The sequence below is a fragment of the Heloderma suspectum genome, chromosome 14 (genome assembly GCF_057233095.1).
Source record: "Heloderma suspectum isolate Gila_16-S chromosome 14, 16-S_ref, whole genome shotgun sequence".
Classification (NCBI taxonomy): Eukaryota; Metazoa; Chordata; class Lepidosauria; order Squamata; family Helodermatidae; genus Heloderma; species Heloderma suspectum.
Genome location: NC_139471.1, coordinates 15,733,192 through 15,754,676, shown reverse-complemented (window position 1 = coordinate 15,754,676; position 21,485 = coordinate 15,733,192). Strand labels below are relative to the sequence as shown.

General features: G+C 47.4%; 1 protein-coding gene across 1 annotated transcript in view; it reads left to right on the top strand.

Annotated features, from left to right (window-relative positions):
- Positions 1–21,485, top strand: part of ASTN2 (astrotactin 2) — a 668,315-nt gene that overhangs the window by 151,229 nt on the left and 495,601 nt on the right. The gene's annotated exons all lie outside the window — the stretch shown is intronic.

The following is a 21,485-nucleotide window of genomic DNA, read 5'->3' as shown; positions in this document are numbered from 1 at the left end:
AGGCCCTCTCCCTTGAAGGCCCTCTCCCTTGTTGCTATTATATTGAACAGGTACATACACTACATATCATGCTCAGGCTTTCGCTTTCCATGCTTGAGTGGTCAGTCTTCCTCCCTGTCTTGGAGCTGTGGAAGTTGGTTGGGATGATCATGATGGAAGTTCCATGGTGACCCTCAACTCTTCCCCACTCCCAAGGGGCAAGGATGTCTGGTCATTTAGCCACTGAGTTGCTGAGGTGTCTGGACCTCCCCGGGCTGTACAAGCCATATCAACTAGGCTCTTTAGTCATGGAGCAGCCAGCCACACCAGCAGGGCATAGGGCAGGCCACCACAATTTTTGGCCTGGATACCAAAGCAAGCCAAGAATTGTGGACCCCTAACATTTGATAGGCTGATGAGTAAAAGTGACACTCCACATCTATGGGCATTTCTACACCAGCCTAAAATCCTGCATTTAAAACAGGGCTTTCTGCTTCCGTTTTAAATGCAGGATCACAACTGACTCCCTTTACATGTGCTTCCGCTCTCCCATTCCCTTCCCCGCTCCTTCTCTCCCGTATCCGAGTCTTCCATGATCTTTCATTGATCTCACTCCTCTTCTTGCGGCTTCTAGTTTTTTCACCGAGGAAACTGAAGCAGAACACAACAGAGTAATTTGATAGCTCATTATCTGCAACCTATTTGAAAACAGAACAAGGGGCATTTAGTACAGGAGACACCTTGGAGGGTCACGGTGTCATGTAAAGAGCCTGCAAACTTCCATGAAGGAGCAATCTCAATCGCAGGATACAAGCTCCGTGTGATGAAGCCCTAAGTTACTAGCCAAAAGTATTGACAGACTCAATGCTACTCAGGCGATCATGATGTGTCTTCAACTAGTGCCATGCTAGGGATGTACGAAAGTGACTTACCTTTCACAGATTATGTTGATGGTGGGGGGGAGGTGTTCCGTCCCTCCCCCCGGAATCCACGACGGGGGGGGAGGCGATCCGTTCCTCCCCCCCGGAATCCTCGATGGCCGGCTGTGCTCCGCGGCAGCTCCGTGGAGCAGCCGGCCAGGCCCAGCCCAGCCCAGAGCCGTCCGCAGCCGGATTTCCAGCTGCAGAGGGCTATGGGGGGAAAAAAAACTGCATACGCAAATGGCGGCGGCTACAGCCGCCGCCATTTGCATTCCTTATTTTTTGCCGTCTGAATGTACATAAATATTTACGTAGACTGTGATGGCGAAAATAAAGGGGAACGCAAATAGTATAGCAGGCACTATTTGCGTCCCTTTTTGATTCACCGTTTTAGCCTACGTAAATCTTTACGTAGGCTAAAACGGCAAATCAGAAAGGGACGCAAATAGCGCCCGCTACGCTATTTGCGTTCCCCTTTATTTTCGCCTTCATAGTCTACGTAAATATTTATGTAGACTAATACAGCCAAAAATAAGGAACGCAAATGGTGGCGGCCGTAGCCGCCATCATTTGCGTACACGGTTTTGTTTTTTGTTTTTAAACCCACCCAGCCATGACAGGCTACGTTAAGATTTACGTAGCCTATCACGTCATGTTTTTTTTTTAAAAAAAAACATAGCCATGATCGGCTATGTAAATCTTTACATAGCCTATCACATCTTTTTTTCTTTCTTTTTTTTAACAACACTGGAAATGGCGGCGGCAGCTGGTCGGAAGACCAGCTGCCGCAGCCGCCACCACCACCGAAGCCGGAGCCGCTGCCGCCCGGAAGATCCGCCTCAGGTAAGTCTCGTCCCAGGGGGGATCTGCGGGGGGGCAGGGGGGGCAGGCCATTCCGCCACGGAGTTCGGGGGGCCGAATGCACTGGCATTCGGCCTCACCGAGATCCGTGGCGGAATTCTCTGCCATCCCTATGCCATGCCGGAAATTTCTCCCACATTATTTTTCATAGAATCATAGAATAGTAGGGCTGGAAGGGGCCTACAAGGCCATCGAGTCCAACCCCCTGCTCAATGCAGGAATCCAAGTCAGAGCATCCCTGACTGGTGGCTATCCAGCCTCATCTTGAATGCCTCCAGTGTGGGAGAGCCCACTACCTCCCTAGGTAATTTTTGACCATTCTCATTCAATTTGACAGAAAAGAAATTGGTTTTGAAAAGAAAATGAAAGGAGAAGAAATGTCAGAGAAATTCTCAGGGGTCGCATTCAGGGTTCTTGTGCTTCCTTCACTTAGGAAGTGACTGAGGAGTGTGTACAAGTGTCCTGTCTTTCATTGTAGAATCATCTCTCTGCACCTGCATTAGAGATAACATGTATCCACAATCACCCCTCAGAAATTTGACATTTGGAAAGCTCTGGGGAAAATGCTGAACCCTGAAGAATGACAACTAGAGTTGAGCTAAAATTTCTCAGACAACATTTTTTCTCTGAAAAATCCTGAGATTTTTCTTTTTCTTACCCCACACCCAAAGAAATAAAGGCCACTCTGCGGAATGTCCCCAAATTTTCTTTCCATGTTTTGGTGGGGTTTGCCCTCCCTGCCACCCCCCCCCCCCCCGGCATGCCCCAGAATGATGTGAGGTACACAACATGGGGGCCAGGCTGCCAACACACTTGCTGCTACCAGTTGCGGTGGTCCTGCAAAACAAAGAACAAAACCCCTTAGGAAAACAAAGGGAGAATGATATGACCCCTGCCAGTGGTGAGCCCTACCTGTGAGAAATGGTTGGAGAATTTCTCCTTCCACTGGAGAAGTTTGGTGAAATTCTTCTCCCAGTTTCTCTACTCGCAAATAGAGTGGAGAATTTTGAGAGGTCATTTGTGCACAACTCTAGATAGAGATGGGTGAGAAATTCACTCCATTAACTTTTTTAAAAAATTGATTTACTGAATGTGGAAACTAGTGCCACTTGCGGCTGCAAATGTCCACATTTCCAGGCTTGAATTCTGCAAAAGAAAAAAAAAATGCATTCGCTAACATGCACAAAAAATACTGTGTACATTTCTCAAATGTGCACAAGCAGACTTTAGCCAGTGGGGGAATGTGTCCATTCATGTGACGATTTGAAAAATACATACAAAAATAAGTGCAGATTTTTTTCCCCATGACTACCCTCCCCACCCAAGCCCAGCCCCCCAAAAACGTCAGATGGAACCAGCACAGAGGGAACTTGGAGATGTGGAACGGAGGAGGACCATGGAAGCAGATTTTTAAGATCGGCCCATCTGAATTCCTTAATCAGTTGATTAAACAACCTCTCTCTCTCTCTCTTTCTCTCTTCCTCTTTCTCCCCCTTTCTCTCTCTTTCTCTCTTCCTCTTTCTCCCCCTTTCTCTCTCTTACTCTCTTCCTCTTTCTCCCCCTCTCTCTGTCACCCTCTTTCTCTTTCTCTCTCCCTCCGTCCATCCATCTGTCCCTCTTCCTCTCTCTTCCTCTTCTCTCTCTCTCCCCCTCTTTCTCTCCCCCCTTTTTCTCTCTCCCTCTCTCCCTCTTCCTCTCTCTCTCTCTCTCTCTCTGTGTACCTTAAGACATTGGAAAGCTTCATGCAAACATTGTAAATATTGAGTCAGAATGACAGATGCCAACAGAAAGCAGGAGAGAGGTAGGTCCATCTCGTTCACAGAGAACACTGACCTAGTAGAGACTGGCTGAGATCAGAGTTGGAACTGTGGCATGATGCAGGAGACAGAGCCCAGGGACAAGCCAGTAGTCGGAGTCTTGTCACAGCATAGGAATCTGAGACGAAGGAACACATGCCAGAACCAGAAAGATGGTTGTTGCTCAGGAAAAGTCCCAGCCCAGAGCAAGCCTTTTATAACCATTTCTGTCCAGCAGGGCAGGGCCCAATGCCCAGCTTGTGTGAGCCAGGCCTGGGCCTGGGAGTACTTCACCAACCTGGCAGATGTTCTAACCCATGGTCCTGTGACACACAGATCCAAAGGTCCCCAGTTCTAGCCCTGGCAGCTTTGGACAGCCTCTGCTGGCAGAATGAAGGGGCTCCTGTTCTCAGCACAGAGAGCAGTGACAGGGAATGTCTTCACAATCTGTCGAGTGAGAAGGACAGATGTATTCCTTTGCCTCCATCTCTGTCGGATTTGATGAGATCTTCATGTGTTCGCCAGGGGGACTGTTGTGCTCGCTCCTGTCTTCTGCTGTGCTCCTGTGTGAAAAGTGCCTGAGAAAGTGGCAACCTTCTCTCCTGGGTATATCCTGCTGGTGGGTGTGTAATTGTACTGCATTAACTTAATTGCCACCATGAGGGGAACAGAGAAAGGGAGAAGGGGTGGATGGAGTGGAGCTATTCTGACAGTGCTTGAATGAAAAATAAATAAATAAATCCCACAGTCACTCATTGAGGCTGCAGTTGCAAATGGTGCTGTTAATATAATGTGTATTTCATATCTTTTTAAAAAAACGGGGCGGGGGGGAGAGAAAAGCACTTTGCGGTCACCCAATTCCAAATGAAATTAACATTCTGTGGCATTTCCAGTGAGCGGTTAGTTTGCACACATGAGTGGAGGCAATTAGCTTGAAAGTGATTGAGAACCGTGACCGGGGAGAGGATGAGGGCCGGGTTAGCATTAAGGAAATGGGAGGTGAGTGGGGTTGGTGCTTGAAACAGCCCCCCCCCCCGGCTTGGTAGCAACTGGTCTTTTCAGCTGAGAGAGGGGCTCACTTGAACCTCTGCAGGTGCTGTGGCAACTGGACTGGTCTCTCCACGCTGACCCATCAAGAATGAACGGCAGCTGAGGAGATGTGGCCCCTCTGGGAGATGGGAGGTGAGAACATGCAGCAAATAAAGCAAACAAGATGGTGCCGGTCTGGATAACTCTGAAATTACAGGGCAGAAAGGACCAGCGGGCATAAAACACTGTTGCACGTGCCTGGCAGCAGCTTTCAGCTGTCCTGTGTTCATTACATTATTAGAACACAAACTTCTAGAAATTCCTTTTGCCCACAGAGTGAAAACAGAGGGAACAAAGGAAGCTGTCTTATACTAGGTTGGCGTTTTCCCAGTTAGCCCAGTATTGTCCAGTCAGCTTAATCTTCTGCATGCAAAACATGTGCTCTACCATGCAGAGTGTGAGCTGTGGTTCTCCACTAAAGAAGCACCACTGCTGACTTGGGTAGTGGACAGGAGAGGAGCCAGTTACTGCTCTTGTAACTCCTTCTGCGGGAGCCCCTGCCAAAGGAAGTGAAGCTTCCAGGTGGCTACCAGGAACAGGGCCTTTTCTGCTGTGGCACCCTGGTTGCAGAATGAGCTTCCCAGAGAGGCTCACCTGGCACCTGCATTGTGCTCTTTCTGGCACCAGGTGAAGACCTTTTATTTCTAAATTTCCCCAGGCATTTTAGTCTTTTCGGTCTGTTGTTTCAAATGTGTTACTGTAATTTAAATCTCTGCACATCTGCTCACTTGGAACCAATTACCTAGGGAGGTGGTGGGCTCTCCCACACTGGAGGCATTCAAGACAAGGCTGGACAGCCATCTGCCAGGGATGCTCTGACTTGGATTCCTGCACTGAGCAGGGGGTTGGACTCGATGGCCTTGTAGGCCCCTTCCAACCCTACTGTTCTATGATTCTATGATTCTGTGACTTTATTGTGGTTTGCACTTTTTTTACTGTAGTTTTAAGCTTTTAAACTCTGTATTGTATTTTATCATGCATTTTGTGGTTTTCATTGTTGTGAACCTTCCAAAGATCTTTGGCTATCGGGTAGGATAGAAATGTAATAAATGCATACTGTCAGGGTGGACACTGAGCCCACAGAATCCCAGAGTAGTTCTGATTCTGAGGTGGAGCAGCTGCTAGTGGGAGAGAAGCGCGCTCATTCCTCCCAGGGCCAACAGCTGGCAGGGATTCCTCCCGCCGGCATTCCTGACATAGATAGCGGTCCTGGGAGTGAGAAAGCGCGGGAAGAGGGCTTGCTGGACGCGTGATGCCGACACGGGGAGCGGCGCCAAATGGTGGCCGCGGAAAGGAGGCATAGTGCCCGGTTGGCGTGCAAGCAACGGTTGCGCCCAGAGGATCCAAGGGAAAAGGGGAGGGACTCTCCCTAGCCCATATGTTCAGGGTCTGCCAGTGATTCTCCTTCAAACGGGGACCAATTGTTCCAACTGAGGGCATAGGTACTCTGCTGCTCGTAGCTAGTCGCTGATAGTAGAGTTGTTAAGTTGTAAAAGGAATAAAGCTTTGAAAAGAATCCCTTTGTCTGTGTCTGGACTTGGCTACTGGATTAGACTGAGAGAGGCCGCCAAGGAGCTTCTGACACATACGTACATGATATAACTCTTACCCTGTTAAACAATGTAAGTCTATCTAGAAGCTAGGAGGGGTAGCCAACACCACTGAAGACAGGATGAAGATTCAGAAGGATCTAAACAGGCTGGAATAATGGTCTGACTCTTATAAGATGAGATTCAACAGAGATGAATGTAAAGTTTTGCATTTAGGTACCATCATTTCTTCTAAGGGATTCTTGCCTACAGTAGTAGATACGATGGTCACCTGAATTAAATTCGCCCATGCCTGTCCATTTTAGTTCGCTGATTCTCAAGATGTCGATGTTCGATCTTGCCATCTCATGTTTGACCACCTCCAGCTTACCTTGATTCATTGATCTGACATTCCAGGTTCCTAAACAATATTGTTCTTTACAGCAAGATTGAACATCGACATCTTGGGAATCAGCGAACTCAAATGGACAGGCATGGGCAAATTTAATTCAGGTGACCATCATATCTACTATTGTGGGCAAGAATCCCTTAGAAGAAATGGAGTAGCACTCACAGTCAACAAAAGGGTGGGAAAAGCAGTACTGGGGTACAATCTCAAAAACGATAGAATGATCTCAGTACGAATCCAAGGCAAACCATTCAACATCACAGTAATTCAAGTCTATGCCCCAACCACTGAGGCGAAGAAGCTGAGGTTGATCGGTTCTGTGAAGACCTACAACACCTTCTAGAACTAACACCAAAAAAGATGTCTTCTTCATCATAGGGGATTGGAATGCTAAAGTAGGAAGTCAAGAAATCACCGGGATAACAGGCAGGCATGGCCTTGGTGTACAAAATGAAGCAGGACAAAGGCTAATAGAGTTTTGCCAAGAGAACACACTGATCATAGCAAACACTCTTTTCCAACAGCACAAGAGGCGACTCTACACATGGACATCACCAGATGGTCAATATCGAAATCAGATTGATTATGTCCTTTGCAGCCAAAGATGGAGAAGCTCTATACAGTCAGTAAAAACAAACCTGGAGCTGACTGTGGCTCAGATCATGAGGTTCTTGTTGCAAAATTTCAGCTTAAATTGAAGAACATAGGGAAACCACTAAACCATTCAGGTATGACCTAAATCATATCCCTTATGAATATACAGTGGAGGTGAGGAATAGACTTAAGGGATTAGACCTGATAGACAGAGTGCCTGAGGAACTATGGATGGAAGTCTGTAACATTGTTCAGGAGGCAGCAACTCAATCCATCCCAAAGATAAAGAAATGCAAGAAAGCAAAGGGGCTGTCTGATGAGGCTTTACAAGTAGCTGAGGAAAGAAGGGAAGAGAAAAGCAAGGGAGAAAGGGGAAGATGTATCCAACTGAATTCAGAGAGACAAGAAGGCCTTTTTAAAAGAACAATGCAAAGAAATTGAAGAAAACAACAGAATGGGAAAGACTAGATCTCTTCAAGAAAATCGGAGATATCAAGGGAACGTTTTGTGCAAAGACGGGCATGATAAAGGACAAAGAAGGCAGGGACCTAACAGAAGCAGAAGAGAATAAGAAGAGGTGGAAAGAATACACAGAAGAACTATACAGGAAAGATCTGAATGTCCCTGATAGCCATGATAGTGCGGTCACTGAACTTCAGCCGGACATCCTCGAGAGTGAAGTCAACTGTAGGGATGGGGGAGAATTTCTCCCTGAAACTTCGGGGGGCCAAGTGCCAATGTGTTCGGCCCCCCGAAGTAGTTTCGGGGAGAAATTCTCCGCACCCCCCCGCACCCCGCACCCCCCCGCCCCGGGACGGGACTTACCTTTCCCGAAAGTCCCTCCCGGCGGCGGTTCGTCAGGTCTTCAACAGGGGCAGAGGCGGCAGCCGGTCTTTCGACCAGCTGCCGCCGCCGCCATTCCAATAAAAGTTAAAAAAAAAATGCCCCCGTGATAGGCTATGTGATGATTAACGTAGCCTATCACGGCTAGATTTGCAAAGTCATTTGCAAAAAAAAAAAAAAAGCGCGTACGCAAATGGCGGCCCCCATAGGGAGCTGCCATTCGCGTTCCTTATTTGGTCGCTGTAGTCTACGTAAAGATTTACGTAGACTACAGCGACCAAATAAGGAACGCAAATGGTGGCTCCCTATGGGGGCCGCCATTTGCGTACGCGCTTTTTTTTTTTTTAAGTCACCCGTGATAGGCGTTTTTTTCAGTTTTTTTCTCAGGGGCGTTTTTTTTTTTTACTTTTTATTTTGCGGCTGGGCGAGGCGAGGCGCCTCCTCCCCGGACTGAATTTCGGCCGGGCGAGGAGGGAAGCCTCCCCCCCCCAGCCTGAACTTCGGGGGGAGCAGCGAAGCACCTCCCCCCCACTGCAAAGCAAGCTGCGAGACCAGGTAAGTGGCTTTCGTGCACCCCTAAAGTCAAGTGGCCTTAGGAAGCATTACTAACAACAAAGCTAGCAGAGATGACAGTCTTCCAACTGAGCTATTTAAAATCCTAAAAGATGATGCTGTTAAAGTGCTGCACTCAATATATCAACTTGGAACACTCAACAGTGGCCACAAGACTGGAGAAGGTCAATTTACATTCCAATTCCAAAGAACGGCAATGCCAAAGAGTGTTCAGACTACCGTACAATTGCGCTCATTTCACATGCCAGCAAGGTGATGCTCAAAATCCTACAAGCTACTAGGCTTCAGCAGTATGTGAACCAAGAACTACCGGAAGTACAAGCTGGGTTTCGAAGAGGCAGAAGAACTAGAGATCAAATCACCAACATTCACTGGATCATGGAGAAAGCAAGAGAATTCCAGAAAAACGTCTATTTCTGCTTCATTGACTACGCTAAAGCCTTTGATTGTGTGGATCACAACAAACTGTGGCAAATTCTTAAAGAGATGGGAGTACCAGACCACCTTACCTGTCTCCTGAGAAACCTGTATGAGGGCCAAGAAGCAACAGTAAGAACCAGACATGGAGCAACCGATTCGTTCCAAATTGGGAAAGGAGTATGACAAGGCTGCATATTGTCACCCTGCTTTTTTAACTTATATGCAGAGTACATCATGAGAAACGCCAGGTTGGATGAATCACAGGTTGGAATTAAGATTGCCGGGAGAATTATCAACAACCTCAGATACCCAGATGATACCACCCTAATGGCAGAAAGCGAAGAGGATCTCAAGAGCCTCTTGTTGAGGGTGAAAGTGGAGAGTGCAAAAGCTGGTTTGAAACTCAACATTAAAAAAACGAAGACCATGGCATCTGGCCCCATCACTTCCTGGCATATAGAAGGGGAAGAAATGGAAGCAGTGACAGATTTTATTTTCTTGGGCTCCAAGATCACCGCAGACGGTGCCTGTAGCCATGAAATTAAAAGATGCTTGCTCCTTGGGAGGAAAGCTATGGCAAACCTAGACAGCATAGTAAGAAGCAGAGACATCACCTTGCCGACAAAGGTCTGTCTAATCAAAGCTATGGTTTGTTTTCCCAGTACTAATGTATGGCTGTGAGAGCTGGACGATAAGGAAGGCTGAGCGCCGAAGAATTGATGCTTTCGAACTGTGGTGCTGGAGAAGACTCTTACGAGTCCCCTGGACTGCAAGGAGGTCAAATCAGTCCATCCTAAAGGAAATCAACCCTGAGTGCTCATTGGAAGGACAGATACTGAAACTGAAGCTCAAATATTTTGGCCACCTAATGCGAAGAGAAAACTCCCTGGAAAAGACCCTGATGCTGGGAAAGATTGAAGACAAAAGGAGAAGGGGACGGCAGAGGATGAGATGGCTAGATAACATCACCGATGCAATGAATATGAACTTGAGCACGCTCCAGGAGAGGGTGGAGGACAGGAAGCCCTGGCATGCCTTGGTCCATGGGGTCATGAAGAGTCGGACATGACTTAACGACTGAACAGCAACAACAACCAAAAAATCAAAGGGTAGGATTGGAGAGACCTAGCTTGGCAGCAATACATGTGAAAAAGTCCTAGGTGTCTTAGTGGATGTCAAGCCAGCACTGTGATGCAGCAGCTAAGAAAGCTAATGCAGTTATTGGCTGCATTAACAGAAGCATATTGCCCAGATCACAGGAAGTAATATTTCTGCTCTATTCTGTGTCAGGCCACAGTTGGACTACTGTGTCCAGTTCTGGGTGCCCCATTTATTTATTTTTTTAAAGGACATTGGCAAGTTGGACATCTTCCAGAGAAGTACAGCCAGGCTGGTGAGAGGTCTGGAAAGTAAGTCCTCTGAGGAACAGTTGAAAGAGCTGGGTATGTTTAGCCTGCAGAAGAGAAGATTAAAGGGAGATGCAATAGTGGTGTTCAAATATCTGAAAGGTCTCTGTTGCTCCAAAGAGCAGGATTATAATCAATGGGTGGAAATTGCAGGGAAGCAGATTTCAGCTTAACGTTAGGATAAATTTCCTTACAGTGAGAGCTGTTCAGCGGTGGAACAGACTGCCTCAGGAGGTGGTGGGTTCTCCTTCACTGGAGGTATTTAAGCAGAGGCTTGCATGGCCATTTCTCAGGAATCCTGTAGCTGCATCCTGCAGTGGAGAGTCTGCATTGAGCAGGGGTTGGACTAAATGATCTCTAAGGTCCCTTCCAACTCTTATGTTTCTATGATCTATATCTATCTATCTTCCTTTATTTTTTTTTACCCTGGTCCTCATCCCCCCAAAAGCATAGATAAGCTCAGTAACAAGACCATCTCTGCCCACATGGACAAGGAGTCCAAACTTTCATCCTCACAGGAACCTGCCCCTTTGTCCTTGGAAGAAGAGGCTCCTGAGTTAACTGTTCAGGGGGAAAGGGCTGAGTTGCAGAAAGGCATCACAAAGCTTCTACCTCTTAAGGACCCAGGTCTCCAGGAAGTTTTCAGGGACCTGCTCCCCTGCATTCAGAGGAGGTTGCATGACCACCCTCAGAGTCTGAGGATGCCAGCCATGAAGATACAAACACAGCACAGCCACCCCTGCATCATTGCAGCCTAAGGCTTCTAAAACAGACCAGGTGCTTTTAAGAGAAAAGGCCTTTGTCAGTGTGGATGTGGGCTTAACCATCCTAAACTAAGCCAAACTCCTATTTAAGGTTCAGTCATGATCTGCTGCTTGTTGGAGCAAAATACAGACAAGCTCATCTGGCTTCCAGCCCTCTTGGAGCTCTCCATGGTGCTGTCTTTTTCCCATTCCCGCCTCCTTGGGAAAACTGACTTTCCCCAAACTTCAGTGAAGACAGTAACTATGGATGGCCGAAATCACCCCATCCGCACCATGTGCCGCTCGATGGACCTTTGCTATCCACCCAACCCTGTTCACTCTGTTCACCAAGCTGCTGGGTGGTCTGTAACCACCCAATCCTTTGCCGAGCTGCCATTTTCTATGGCAGCTTGACCTTTTTTCATAAATACCTATTTACACAAATGATGGCTGTAAAGCAGCCATTTATGCAAGACAGGCTTAAATTGCCCCCTTATGCCTATACTCTTCTGTAAATGGCCCCTTTACAACTGCCATTTGTATAAATGGGCATTTACAAAAATGGCCAAGCCACCATTTTTATGCAAAATGACAGCTTGATGGACCAGTGGCAAGTGCGGTGGTCCACAGACTGGAGCCCGGGAGGCCATACCGGGAGGTTGTCCACTGGACTCCACCCACTTCCCAGACTCCTGTGACATCCCTACCTGTAACCCAGGCCTCACGAGCATCCAGTGATGCTGTGCCCTCACCACAATAGAGACAGAACAGAACACCACAGGCTTACAGCCTAAAGGACAAGGCACAAGAGGGTAAAAGGAATAATAAGGAAATCAAACAAAGTCAGGCACCAGTTCTTAAAGTTGCAAAGTTTGGATAATGAACAACCAGAATAGAAAGAGTTGTGGGAGAGGAGGAGTCAAATGAAGCCAGTCACTCCAGTCGTAGATATTTACCCATGTGCATGTGAAAATGTAAAGTGGGAGTATGGCCAGTGCATGATATTGACGGCAAACATTTTTTCCTAAAAGTGCACCTCTCAAATGGAGCCAGACTCTAAGCCAAACTGATAGACTGGGCCTGCTTCTCTTCTCTACCCCTGCTTGCTCGTTTGTTCCTATCTATCTTTCTATCCATCCATCCGCCCATCCATCTATCATCTATCATTCCGTCTTCTATCCATCCATCCATCCATCCATCCATCTATCCATCCATCTATCTAAATATAGATATCCACCCATAAACATGTAAAATGGTCCCAAGACATGGTCTGAAGACACCTGAGCGAGCCACCTTGCTGAAACTAAGCAGGTCTGGATCTGGTCAGTATTTGGAGGGGAGACCACCTGGGAACCACATGTAGCCACCTTGAGTTCCACAGTGGAAGAAAGGTGGGATTTAAGTGTGTGTGTGTGTGTGTAAATAAATAAATAACAATAACAATTCCTCCTCTTCAAGTCGTGATAGACTATGTAAATACGTAGCCTATCACGGCTAACGCAGGGACGCCATTTGCGTCCCTGCAGAGGCTGTGATAGGCTACATAGGTATTTACGTAGCCGATCACGGCAGGGGGGGGGAAAACCCAGCATATGCAAATGGCGGTAGCCACCGCCATTTGCATACGCTGGGGTTTTTCCCCCTGCCGTGATAGGCTACGTAAATATTTATGTAGCCTATCACAGCTCAATACAGGAATGCAAATGGCGGTGGCTACGACAGCCACCATTTGCGTCCCTGCAGGGCTGCCCAGCGGCCGGATGTCCAGCTGTGGGCGGGTGGAGCCGGCCGGTGGCTCCGCGGCTTGGCCGCAGAGCGGAGCTGGCCAGGCAGGATTCTGGGGGGAGGGACGGAGCGCCTCCCCCGCACCGTGGATGCCCCTCAGCGGAGCAAGGTTAGGGATTCGTACATCCCTACACCTAAGACAGCCTTCTTTTGGGAAGCCCCTAGGAAGAGGAAGTGTTTTGGCTGAAAGTAAACAGAGATGTAGGATTTCAATTTTAAAAGAACACCCACAAACAAGGTGGTGAGCACAATTCATTCTCTAAAAAATCTTACATATTTGTTGATTCATTCATTCATTACATTTCTATACCGCCCAATAGCCGAAGCTCTCTGGGCGGTTCACAAAAATTAAAACCAAACGGCACACAGTAAAACAATTTAAAATATATAGAACATTAAAACCATAATATAACAATACAACCACAATAAAACCTAGCAGCAGTGCAGGAATTTAAAACACAGATTTAAAACAGCAAAGCTAAAAGTCTAGAAAGCTAAAATGCTAAAATGCCTGGGAAAATAAAAAGGTCTTCACCGGGCGCTGAAAGGAATACAATGTAGGTGCCAGGCGAACCTCACTAGGGAGCTCATTCCACAGCCGGGGTGCCACAGCAGAAAAAGCCCTCCTCCTAGTAGCCACCTGCCTCACTTCCTTTGGCGGATATATTATCGGAACGTATGACACTGCATTTTTATTTACAAAAATTCCGCAACTCTTTGTGAACGATGAAAAAAAAGCTACATGATGGCTGGCTCCACAGGACCTCGTGGTGCCGTTCCACAGAGGATTCCGTGGTATGGACTGAAGGGAATTCAATCCCATTTCAGCTCATGGTGGAATTCTCTGACATCCCTAGGCCAGATTCATAACTGGAACTACAAGGTCCACATATATAAGACCAATTCTGGCCCGCTTGCACTGGCTGCCTATATGCTTCCGAGCTCAATTCAAGATGCTGGTTCTAGCCTCTACAGCTCTACATGGCATGGGACCGCAGTACCTGATGGCACGCCTCTCCCAAAATGAACCTACCCACACTCTACGTCCAGGATCTAATAGGGATGGCGCTAGGGATGTCAGAGAATTCCGCCATGGATCTTGGTGAGGCCGAATGCGAGTGCATTTGGCCCCCTGAAATCCATGGTGGAATGAAGCCCCCCCACCCCACGAAATGGGCCCGGAACGGAGCACCTACCTGCTGCTGTCCGCGCTGAATTGCGAATGGCAGCCGTGTCTGCAGCCGCCATTCGCTTCCTCCATATAGCCGTGATAGGCTATGTAAATACTTTCGTAGCCTATCACGGCTTAACTAAGTCTAAGTAAACTAAGTTAATGGCTGCCGCCATTTGCATTCCCTTTTTTTTCTCGCCATAATAGCCTACGTAAATATTTACGTAAGCTAAAACGGCGGGGGGAAAGGGAAAGCAAATGGCGGCCACCATAGCCACCGCCACCGCCATTTGCGTCCGCTGGTTTGTTTGTTTTTTGCCGTGATAGGCTACGTAAATATTTACAAAGCCTATCACAGTAAAATACGGGGACGCAAATGGTGGCGGCTACGGCAGCCGCCATTTGCGTCACTGCAGGCTGCCCAGCGGCCGCATGTCCAGCTGCGGGCGGCCCCAGCCAGTGGCTCAGCGGAATCTCCACAGAGCAGAGCCAGCCAGAGAGAATTTTGGGGGGAGGGATGGAGCGCCTCCCCCCACCGCGAAATGTCACCCTTCGAAAAGGTAAGTGACTTTCGTACATCCCTAGATGGTGCGAGCGTCCGGTTGGGGCTCGAAGCTCAGCGAGAAGTTGCCAGTTTGGGCCCCCGGTTGCCAGTTCACAGACCTCAGCTCTTGCCTGACTCGTGGCGTGCTGAGCCAGGCAAGAGTTTGGGCGCCTGCTCCCTCAGCAAGAAGAGGGGAACAAGGCAGCGCCTCTCCGCCTTCCCTCATCCTTGCTACAGTGGCAGTGGCATGGGAAAGGTTGGTCATTTTCTGTAAGTTTTCCTGGCCTTATGGAAAATGACCAGCTTGTCCCTTGCTGCTGCTGTAGCAGGTGGGTGCAGAGCGAAAAAGGAGGCACCTACCCTCTTCTTTTCCCCCACACCTGCTGGAGGCCGGGGCGAGAGGCTGGGGGCTGGCCACCAAGGCCCTTTTTCCCCACACCGGCCCTTGACAGCTGGCGTGAGGAAGAAGGGCAATGGCAGCACCCCAGCACTCTCGCCCTAGCCTTCTCTAGAGTAGGCCAGGGCGAGAGGCTGGGGGGGTGGCTGTGCCGAAGCCCTCCTTTCCCGCACAGGCTCTTAACAGCCGGTGCGAGAAAGAGGGGCAGCTTGTGGGCAGTCAGGGCGAGCAAGGAAGTTCGCCAAGCAGGCCCAGGGTGCATGAGCTGCAGGGGGGGCAGTTCGGCAGGCTCCCGGATCCTGGACGGAGATGGACTTATCCATCCCTAGGATCTAAGGTCCTCCTCCAAGTGCCTCCTCCGAGGGAAGCTCGGAAAGTGGCAACCAGGGAGAGGGCCTTCTCAGTGGTGCCCCCCCCCCATCTGTGGAACAAGCTCCCCAGTGAGGTCCACCTTGTCATCTTTTCGGCACCAGGTTAAGACCAATCTCTTTCCCCAGGCATTTGGCAGCACACGATGAGTTTTAATCAGTCCTGGATGTGTCTTTTGTTATGACTGACTGTTCAAAGTTGTTTTTAGTTAAATGTTGTTTGTGTATATTGTCAGTGTGCTTTTATATAAATAGCTTTTAAACTCTGTATATTTTATTTTAACGTTTTAACTTCTGTAAACCGCCCAGAGAGCTTCAGCTATGGGGCAGCACTGAAATGTAATAAATAATAACACTATAATAATAATAATTGCAAGAACTGCCACTTCCTCCCCTATGGACTTACTGCACACTTTGTTTATGGTGTGAGGTCCTGCTCCATGTCCTGCCCCTAGGTGAATTATTGTGGATACATTCACAAGAGAGGGTCTTCTCTGTGGTAGCACCCTGGCTTTGGAACTCCCTGCCACTGGAGTCCAATCAGTCCCCTCCCTTTCTCCTCTTTTTTGGGGAGTGGGGACATGTTTGTTTAGGATACTGACTGATTTTGGTGTCCAGGTGTTATTGTTGTTGGTGATATTCTGCAGCAACTGCATTGTATTTGTTAGAATTATATGTTGTTTTATTATGATGGTTATTTGTGTGTGTGTGTGTGTGTGTGTGTGTGTGTGCCCAATATACATTTTTAAATAAATAAAAATAGAACGTGGCTGGCCCATCAGGAGATATGGCCCCTGAATATTTTGGCCTAAGGTCTCACCTGTTTAAAATAACACTGTGGTCATGGTGGTGGGAAGAGATGGCAGGTTTTGCCCTTTATCTAGACTTGTTTTTTGGATTGTCCAAGAGAGATTTTCTGTTCAGTATCCCAACCCCTCCTATGTCCAAAATGAGCCTCTCTCAATGACTCATTGTCTCAATGACTCTATGTCTCGCATTGGCATCATGCATTCCAAGCTTGATGAAAAACCTGAGACACCTACCCTCTCCCGCCAGATTTGTTAAACTACTGAAAAACTTGTGATTGTATCAGGGTTTTTCCCCCTGCCTAGCAACAGATAAGGGCTGTTGTTGGCACAGTGCCTGGAACAACGAAGGGATAAGCATTCAGGGAAGGGAGGCATCTCATGAATATATGAAGGAGAAAAAGTACATTTGTTCAATTTCCCTCGGAGGGGAACTGTATCACTGACAAAGCATCGCTCAGCTCTGCCATTACCCCCCCCCCCCGCCCCGGAATTCACAATTATATATATTTTGTATGTGGATATGAAAGGCACACATTTCTGTCTTGAAAACCATAGCAGGTCTGAGCATTTGAGCTGATAATATAACAGTGGGTTTAAAGAAGGTGGCGTGGAGTCTTTAATGCAGCTGATGAGACATGATTTGCATAGAGTTCTTTCTCCACTCTCCACCTCACTTCCTCCCCTCTGAGCTGGGCAGACAGATGTAGTTGTTTTAAACTGGTCTGCTGGATGAGCCTGGGAACTGGGGAAGAAGAGGGAAGAAGGTTCCCCAAGAGACCATTATCCTGCCTTGTTTATAATCCGATCCAATTGGCTTATCTAAGAACTGGCTGGAGACCAAAATCACTTCCCAAAGCTATCAGTATCGAGCAGGTTGCTACGATACACAATCAAGTTTGGTTATTTTTATTATTGCTTTGCTGCCTTATGTGCATCTAACAACATTACAGGATGCCTTAGAAATCTTACCTGTTCTTAAATTCTGCAAGGAATGCATAAATAGCTTACACATGCTGTGGAGGAAGAGATGGCTCTCTGGTTCTTCAGTGCCATTTGCCACTTGCAGTTCTGTACAGTCCTGCCAAAACAGCAGGGCCAGTGTCGCTCTGGAACAGCGGTGGCATCCAGCACCTCCCATGTAGGGATGTACGAAAGTGTGTGGGGGGTGGGAGGCCATTCCACCATGGGTTTCGGGGGCTGAATGCCAGTGCATTCAGCCTCACTGAAATCTGTGGCGGAATTCTCCGCCATCCCTACTCCCATCCCCAAAGTGGGTGCTTGATGGCTTTCCCTGGACCGACTAATGGAATGCTTGCAGAATGTTAGACTCTCCTGGAGCAGCGGATGGTGGTAGCACTCACATATCAAGGTACTTCTAGCCGAATTGTCCTCCAAACAGTTGCGGCTGGGACACAGTGCTTCTCTGGAAGAGTTTCTTCCAAGGCTCAAGAAACGTGTGGACAACAGTAATTCTTGATATCCATCCATTTGCTTCTAAATTAGCAGTTGGCATCAGTAGCCTGGAACACCTTTTAAGTAGGGATGGGAGAACCAGGGAGGCTTGAGCTCGCTGAAATTCTCCGAACATTACTTCAAAGCTTGATTCGGCTCACTTCTTTTCTTGTTTGCAGTCGTTTTTTTCAGTTCATTTGAATGGGGGAAGTGTGAATTTTTGCAAAAGTTGGCACTCCCCCCCATCAACTATAGCATAAAACTGCACTTTTTAAAAATGTGCATTTAAAAAAATGCACAACTGAAACAAATCCACAACACATCTCTGCATTTTTAAAGTGGCGGATTTTAAAAATTGTACATGTTTTAATGTGTGCGTTTTTTAAAGTGCTCACTTTTCCCCCGTCGAAGCATGGGAATGGGAATATTTTAGTGTACATTTTAGTGTACGAAGTTGCAGAATGTAAATCTGGGAATTTGCAAACATTTTTGGAGAACACGCACTCCCGTTCTCATTTGCATTCAGGGTTGCGAACAGGGCATTCTTGAGTGATTTGTGAACTGACACAAAATCCTTATACATCTCTGCTTTGAACTGCTGTATTTGGTGCACAGGTTCCGTGTGACCTGGTTGTAGTTTCCTCCATGTGTATCCTTGCTTTTGTAACCCCTAGGATTGACTATTGTAATTCAATTTTTGTGCATTACAGCAGCTGCGCTATGTCTGCCTGTGAATGTTGTGGCCTGTTTCAAACTGGTTACAGGTAAAACCTTTCATGGCCTTGAACTGAAATAGTATGGGTCCTTACATCACATCTTATAGCCGGTTGATCCAGGACCTGTTCTGCATACCCTCCTTATATGAGGTCCAAACATCAACTGCAAAGAGCAAGGTCTTCATTCAATTTACTAATGGCTTTGAAATGGCTTCTGTACCAAAAGCAGAATGTGCCCTTCCCAACAGAAGGGTTATTTCAGAAGGCCTTTGACTCCTGAGGCTATTAATTGACTTCATATGAGTCGGTACTTCAAATAGTCCACTGACACATCAGTCCTCAATAATTTTACTTGGAAATCTATTCCCGCTGATCTCAGTCAACTCCAAGCCATGGTGTATAGAACTACAGTCTTGCTTTCCTGTTCAGTAATCTGAACAGAGAAATCTTCTCTGTTTCACTGGTGAATTCTGGACTCTGCCATCCATAGGTATGACTTATGAATCGTTCTTAAAATCAAAGATGGATGCTGGCATCTTGAAAAGTATTCTGATGAAAGCTAGTCAGATGTGAAAGCCAGATCGTTGGTGTATCTAGTCCAGGATGTCTGCACTGTAAAGTGCCATGCCACACTGATAGCACTTTGTAAATACTAAATATTACTACTACTGCTTCTGCTACTGTTACTACTGGTAGCAGGAAGTCTGACTGTCAGGGTCTCTCCAAGCCTTCATGCAGAGGGTCTAGCCTTTTTTACCTGAGATCCTTTAAACTGGAGACACAGGGGACTGAACCTGGGAGCTCCTTCATGCAAAGAATGTGCTTCACCACTGAGCTGCAGTCCCTCCCAAATGTGGCTTAAATATCCCCCACTTGGACCATTCCTCCTAGTCATCATTAATCTGCTTCCGTTGCTCTTCCACAATCTCAGGTTCTCTCTGCCTTCTGAAACTAGTCTGGTGTAGTAGTTACAGTGTTGAACTAGGACTGGGGAGAGCAAGATTCAAATCTCCAGGCAGTCTTGAAGCTCAGTTGGTGAACTTGGGCCTGCCTGTGACTCTCACTCAGCCTAACCTACCTCACAGGGTTGTTGTGGGGATGAGAACCCAGTTCACCACCTTGAAGGAAAGGTGGGATATATATAACAAAAAGGTTAGGCCTCATCTTGAGTACTGTGTCCAGTTCTGGGTGCCACACTCTAAGAAGGATGCAGACAAACTGGAGAGGGTTCAGAGGAGGGCAGTGAAGATGATCAGGGGACTGGAAACAAAGCCCTATGAGGAGAGACTGAAAGAACTGGGCATGTTTAGCATTGAGAAGAGAATACTTAGGGGAAATAGGATAGTGCTCTTCAAAGACTTGACAGGTGGTCACAGAGAGGAAGGCCGGGATCTCTTCTCAATCATCCCAGAGTACAGGACACAGAATAATGGGCTCAAGTGACAGGAAGTCAGATATTCCGGCTGAATATCAGGAAAAACTTCCTGACTGTTAAAGCAATGCTACAATGGAACCAATTGCCTAGGGAGGTGGTAGGCTCTCCCACACTGGAGGCATTCAAGATGAAGCTGGGCAGCCATCTGTCAGGGATGCTTTGACATAGATTCCTGCATTGAGCAGGGGGTTGGACTCGATGATCTTATAGGCCCCTTCCAATCCTACTATTCTATGATTCTGTGAAACAAAAAGCAAAGCTAAGCCAGATTTCCTAGCAATGAGATGGGAGATGGAGGTGATTGCTGTTGACAGTTGCTCCCCCCTCTCGGAGTCATCATGTCCCACCAACTGCATGTTATCCCTCTCCCAGAGCTAGGTCTGCCAGTGCTGATAAGCCTTGAATGAATTCTGGAGTCTTTAAAAACTACTGCCTGGGAAATATAGGTCCATTATCTCAGGCACCATTGGTACCCTTCAAAGGCAGAGCAAATTGGCAGCATGTCCAGTAACCTGATGCTATTAGAGACATCCTATAGCTCCTGATGTCCATGGTCTGAGTGTGAAATTACATGGCCAGAGACTGCTGTTGCATCAACGGCCTGTCAAATGAGGCACTGTGCTGCCTCCCTCTTGCTGCCCCTCCTCCAGTGCTTTCTGTTTTTCTCTTCTGCAACCTTTCTTTTTGCCTTTCCCCCCTTTTCTTGCTGAATAATGTCAGTCACTTTGACAGAAGAGTGGGGTTTCTTGGATGCAGCTTGGCACGTCTCATGTCTTGCTCCCCACCTGCTGAAAAAAATAAAAAGAACACAAACTTTTAAGCAGAATTGCATCTCTCCATGTCTCAAGGTGCAGACCTCTTTGCCTTGGACATCTTGCTTGCTTACACATTTGCCATTCTGCACAGCCGCCCCCAGCACTCCCTATTAAAACCAACTCTGCTGCATGCTGGAATGCGAATTAAAATCTGTAGGCCGCAAACTTTCCAGATGCTCCCCAGGTGTCCAAATACATCCAAGTGCAATTGATATCTAATACATCTCTGGACCAGACCAGGCCAGAAGGGTTAATGCATTGGTCTTGAAATCCACCCTAGGCCCATCTTGGTGTCTTAACTCAAGGCACTACCTTGAATGAGTTTAGACAATCCACTTGCCAATATAACATTTGTCCACAATGCAGAAGAGTTCTGTAGGTCAGTGGAATTAGGCAAGGTAGGCCAGCTCTGAGTTAGTGAAGCTTGGAATAGACTGTTGGATGTTTTAAAAAAAGAAAGGACAGCAATGAAAACATTGCTGAAGAGCAGGCTAGTTCCTTTGGAGGAACAGTTCACGGAGACTGTGTCCTGGTGTTGGGTCTGTTCCAACTCTGCCACTTTAGGATACTTTGATTCTGAGAGTATAATCCCAGGGCATAGTCTGGAGGCACATGAGGCAGCCACCTTGCTGAAGCTAAGCTGGTTTGGGTCCGCTCAGTGCTTGGAGGGGAGACCACCTGGGATTGGGAACCACGTGTAGCCACCTTGAGCCCCATGATGGAAGACAAGTGGGATATGAATGAATGAATGAATGAATGAACAAACGAACAAACCCATCATCATTTTGGCATACACCAAGAGTCAGACATGAGTTAACGACTGAGCAACAA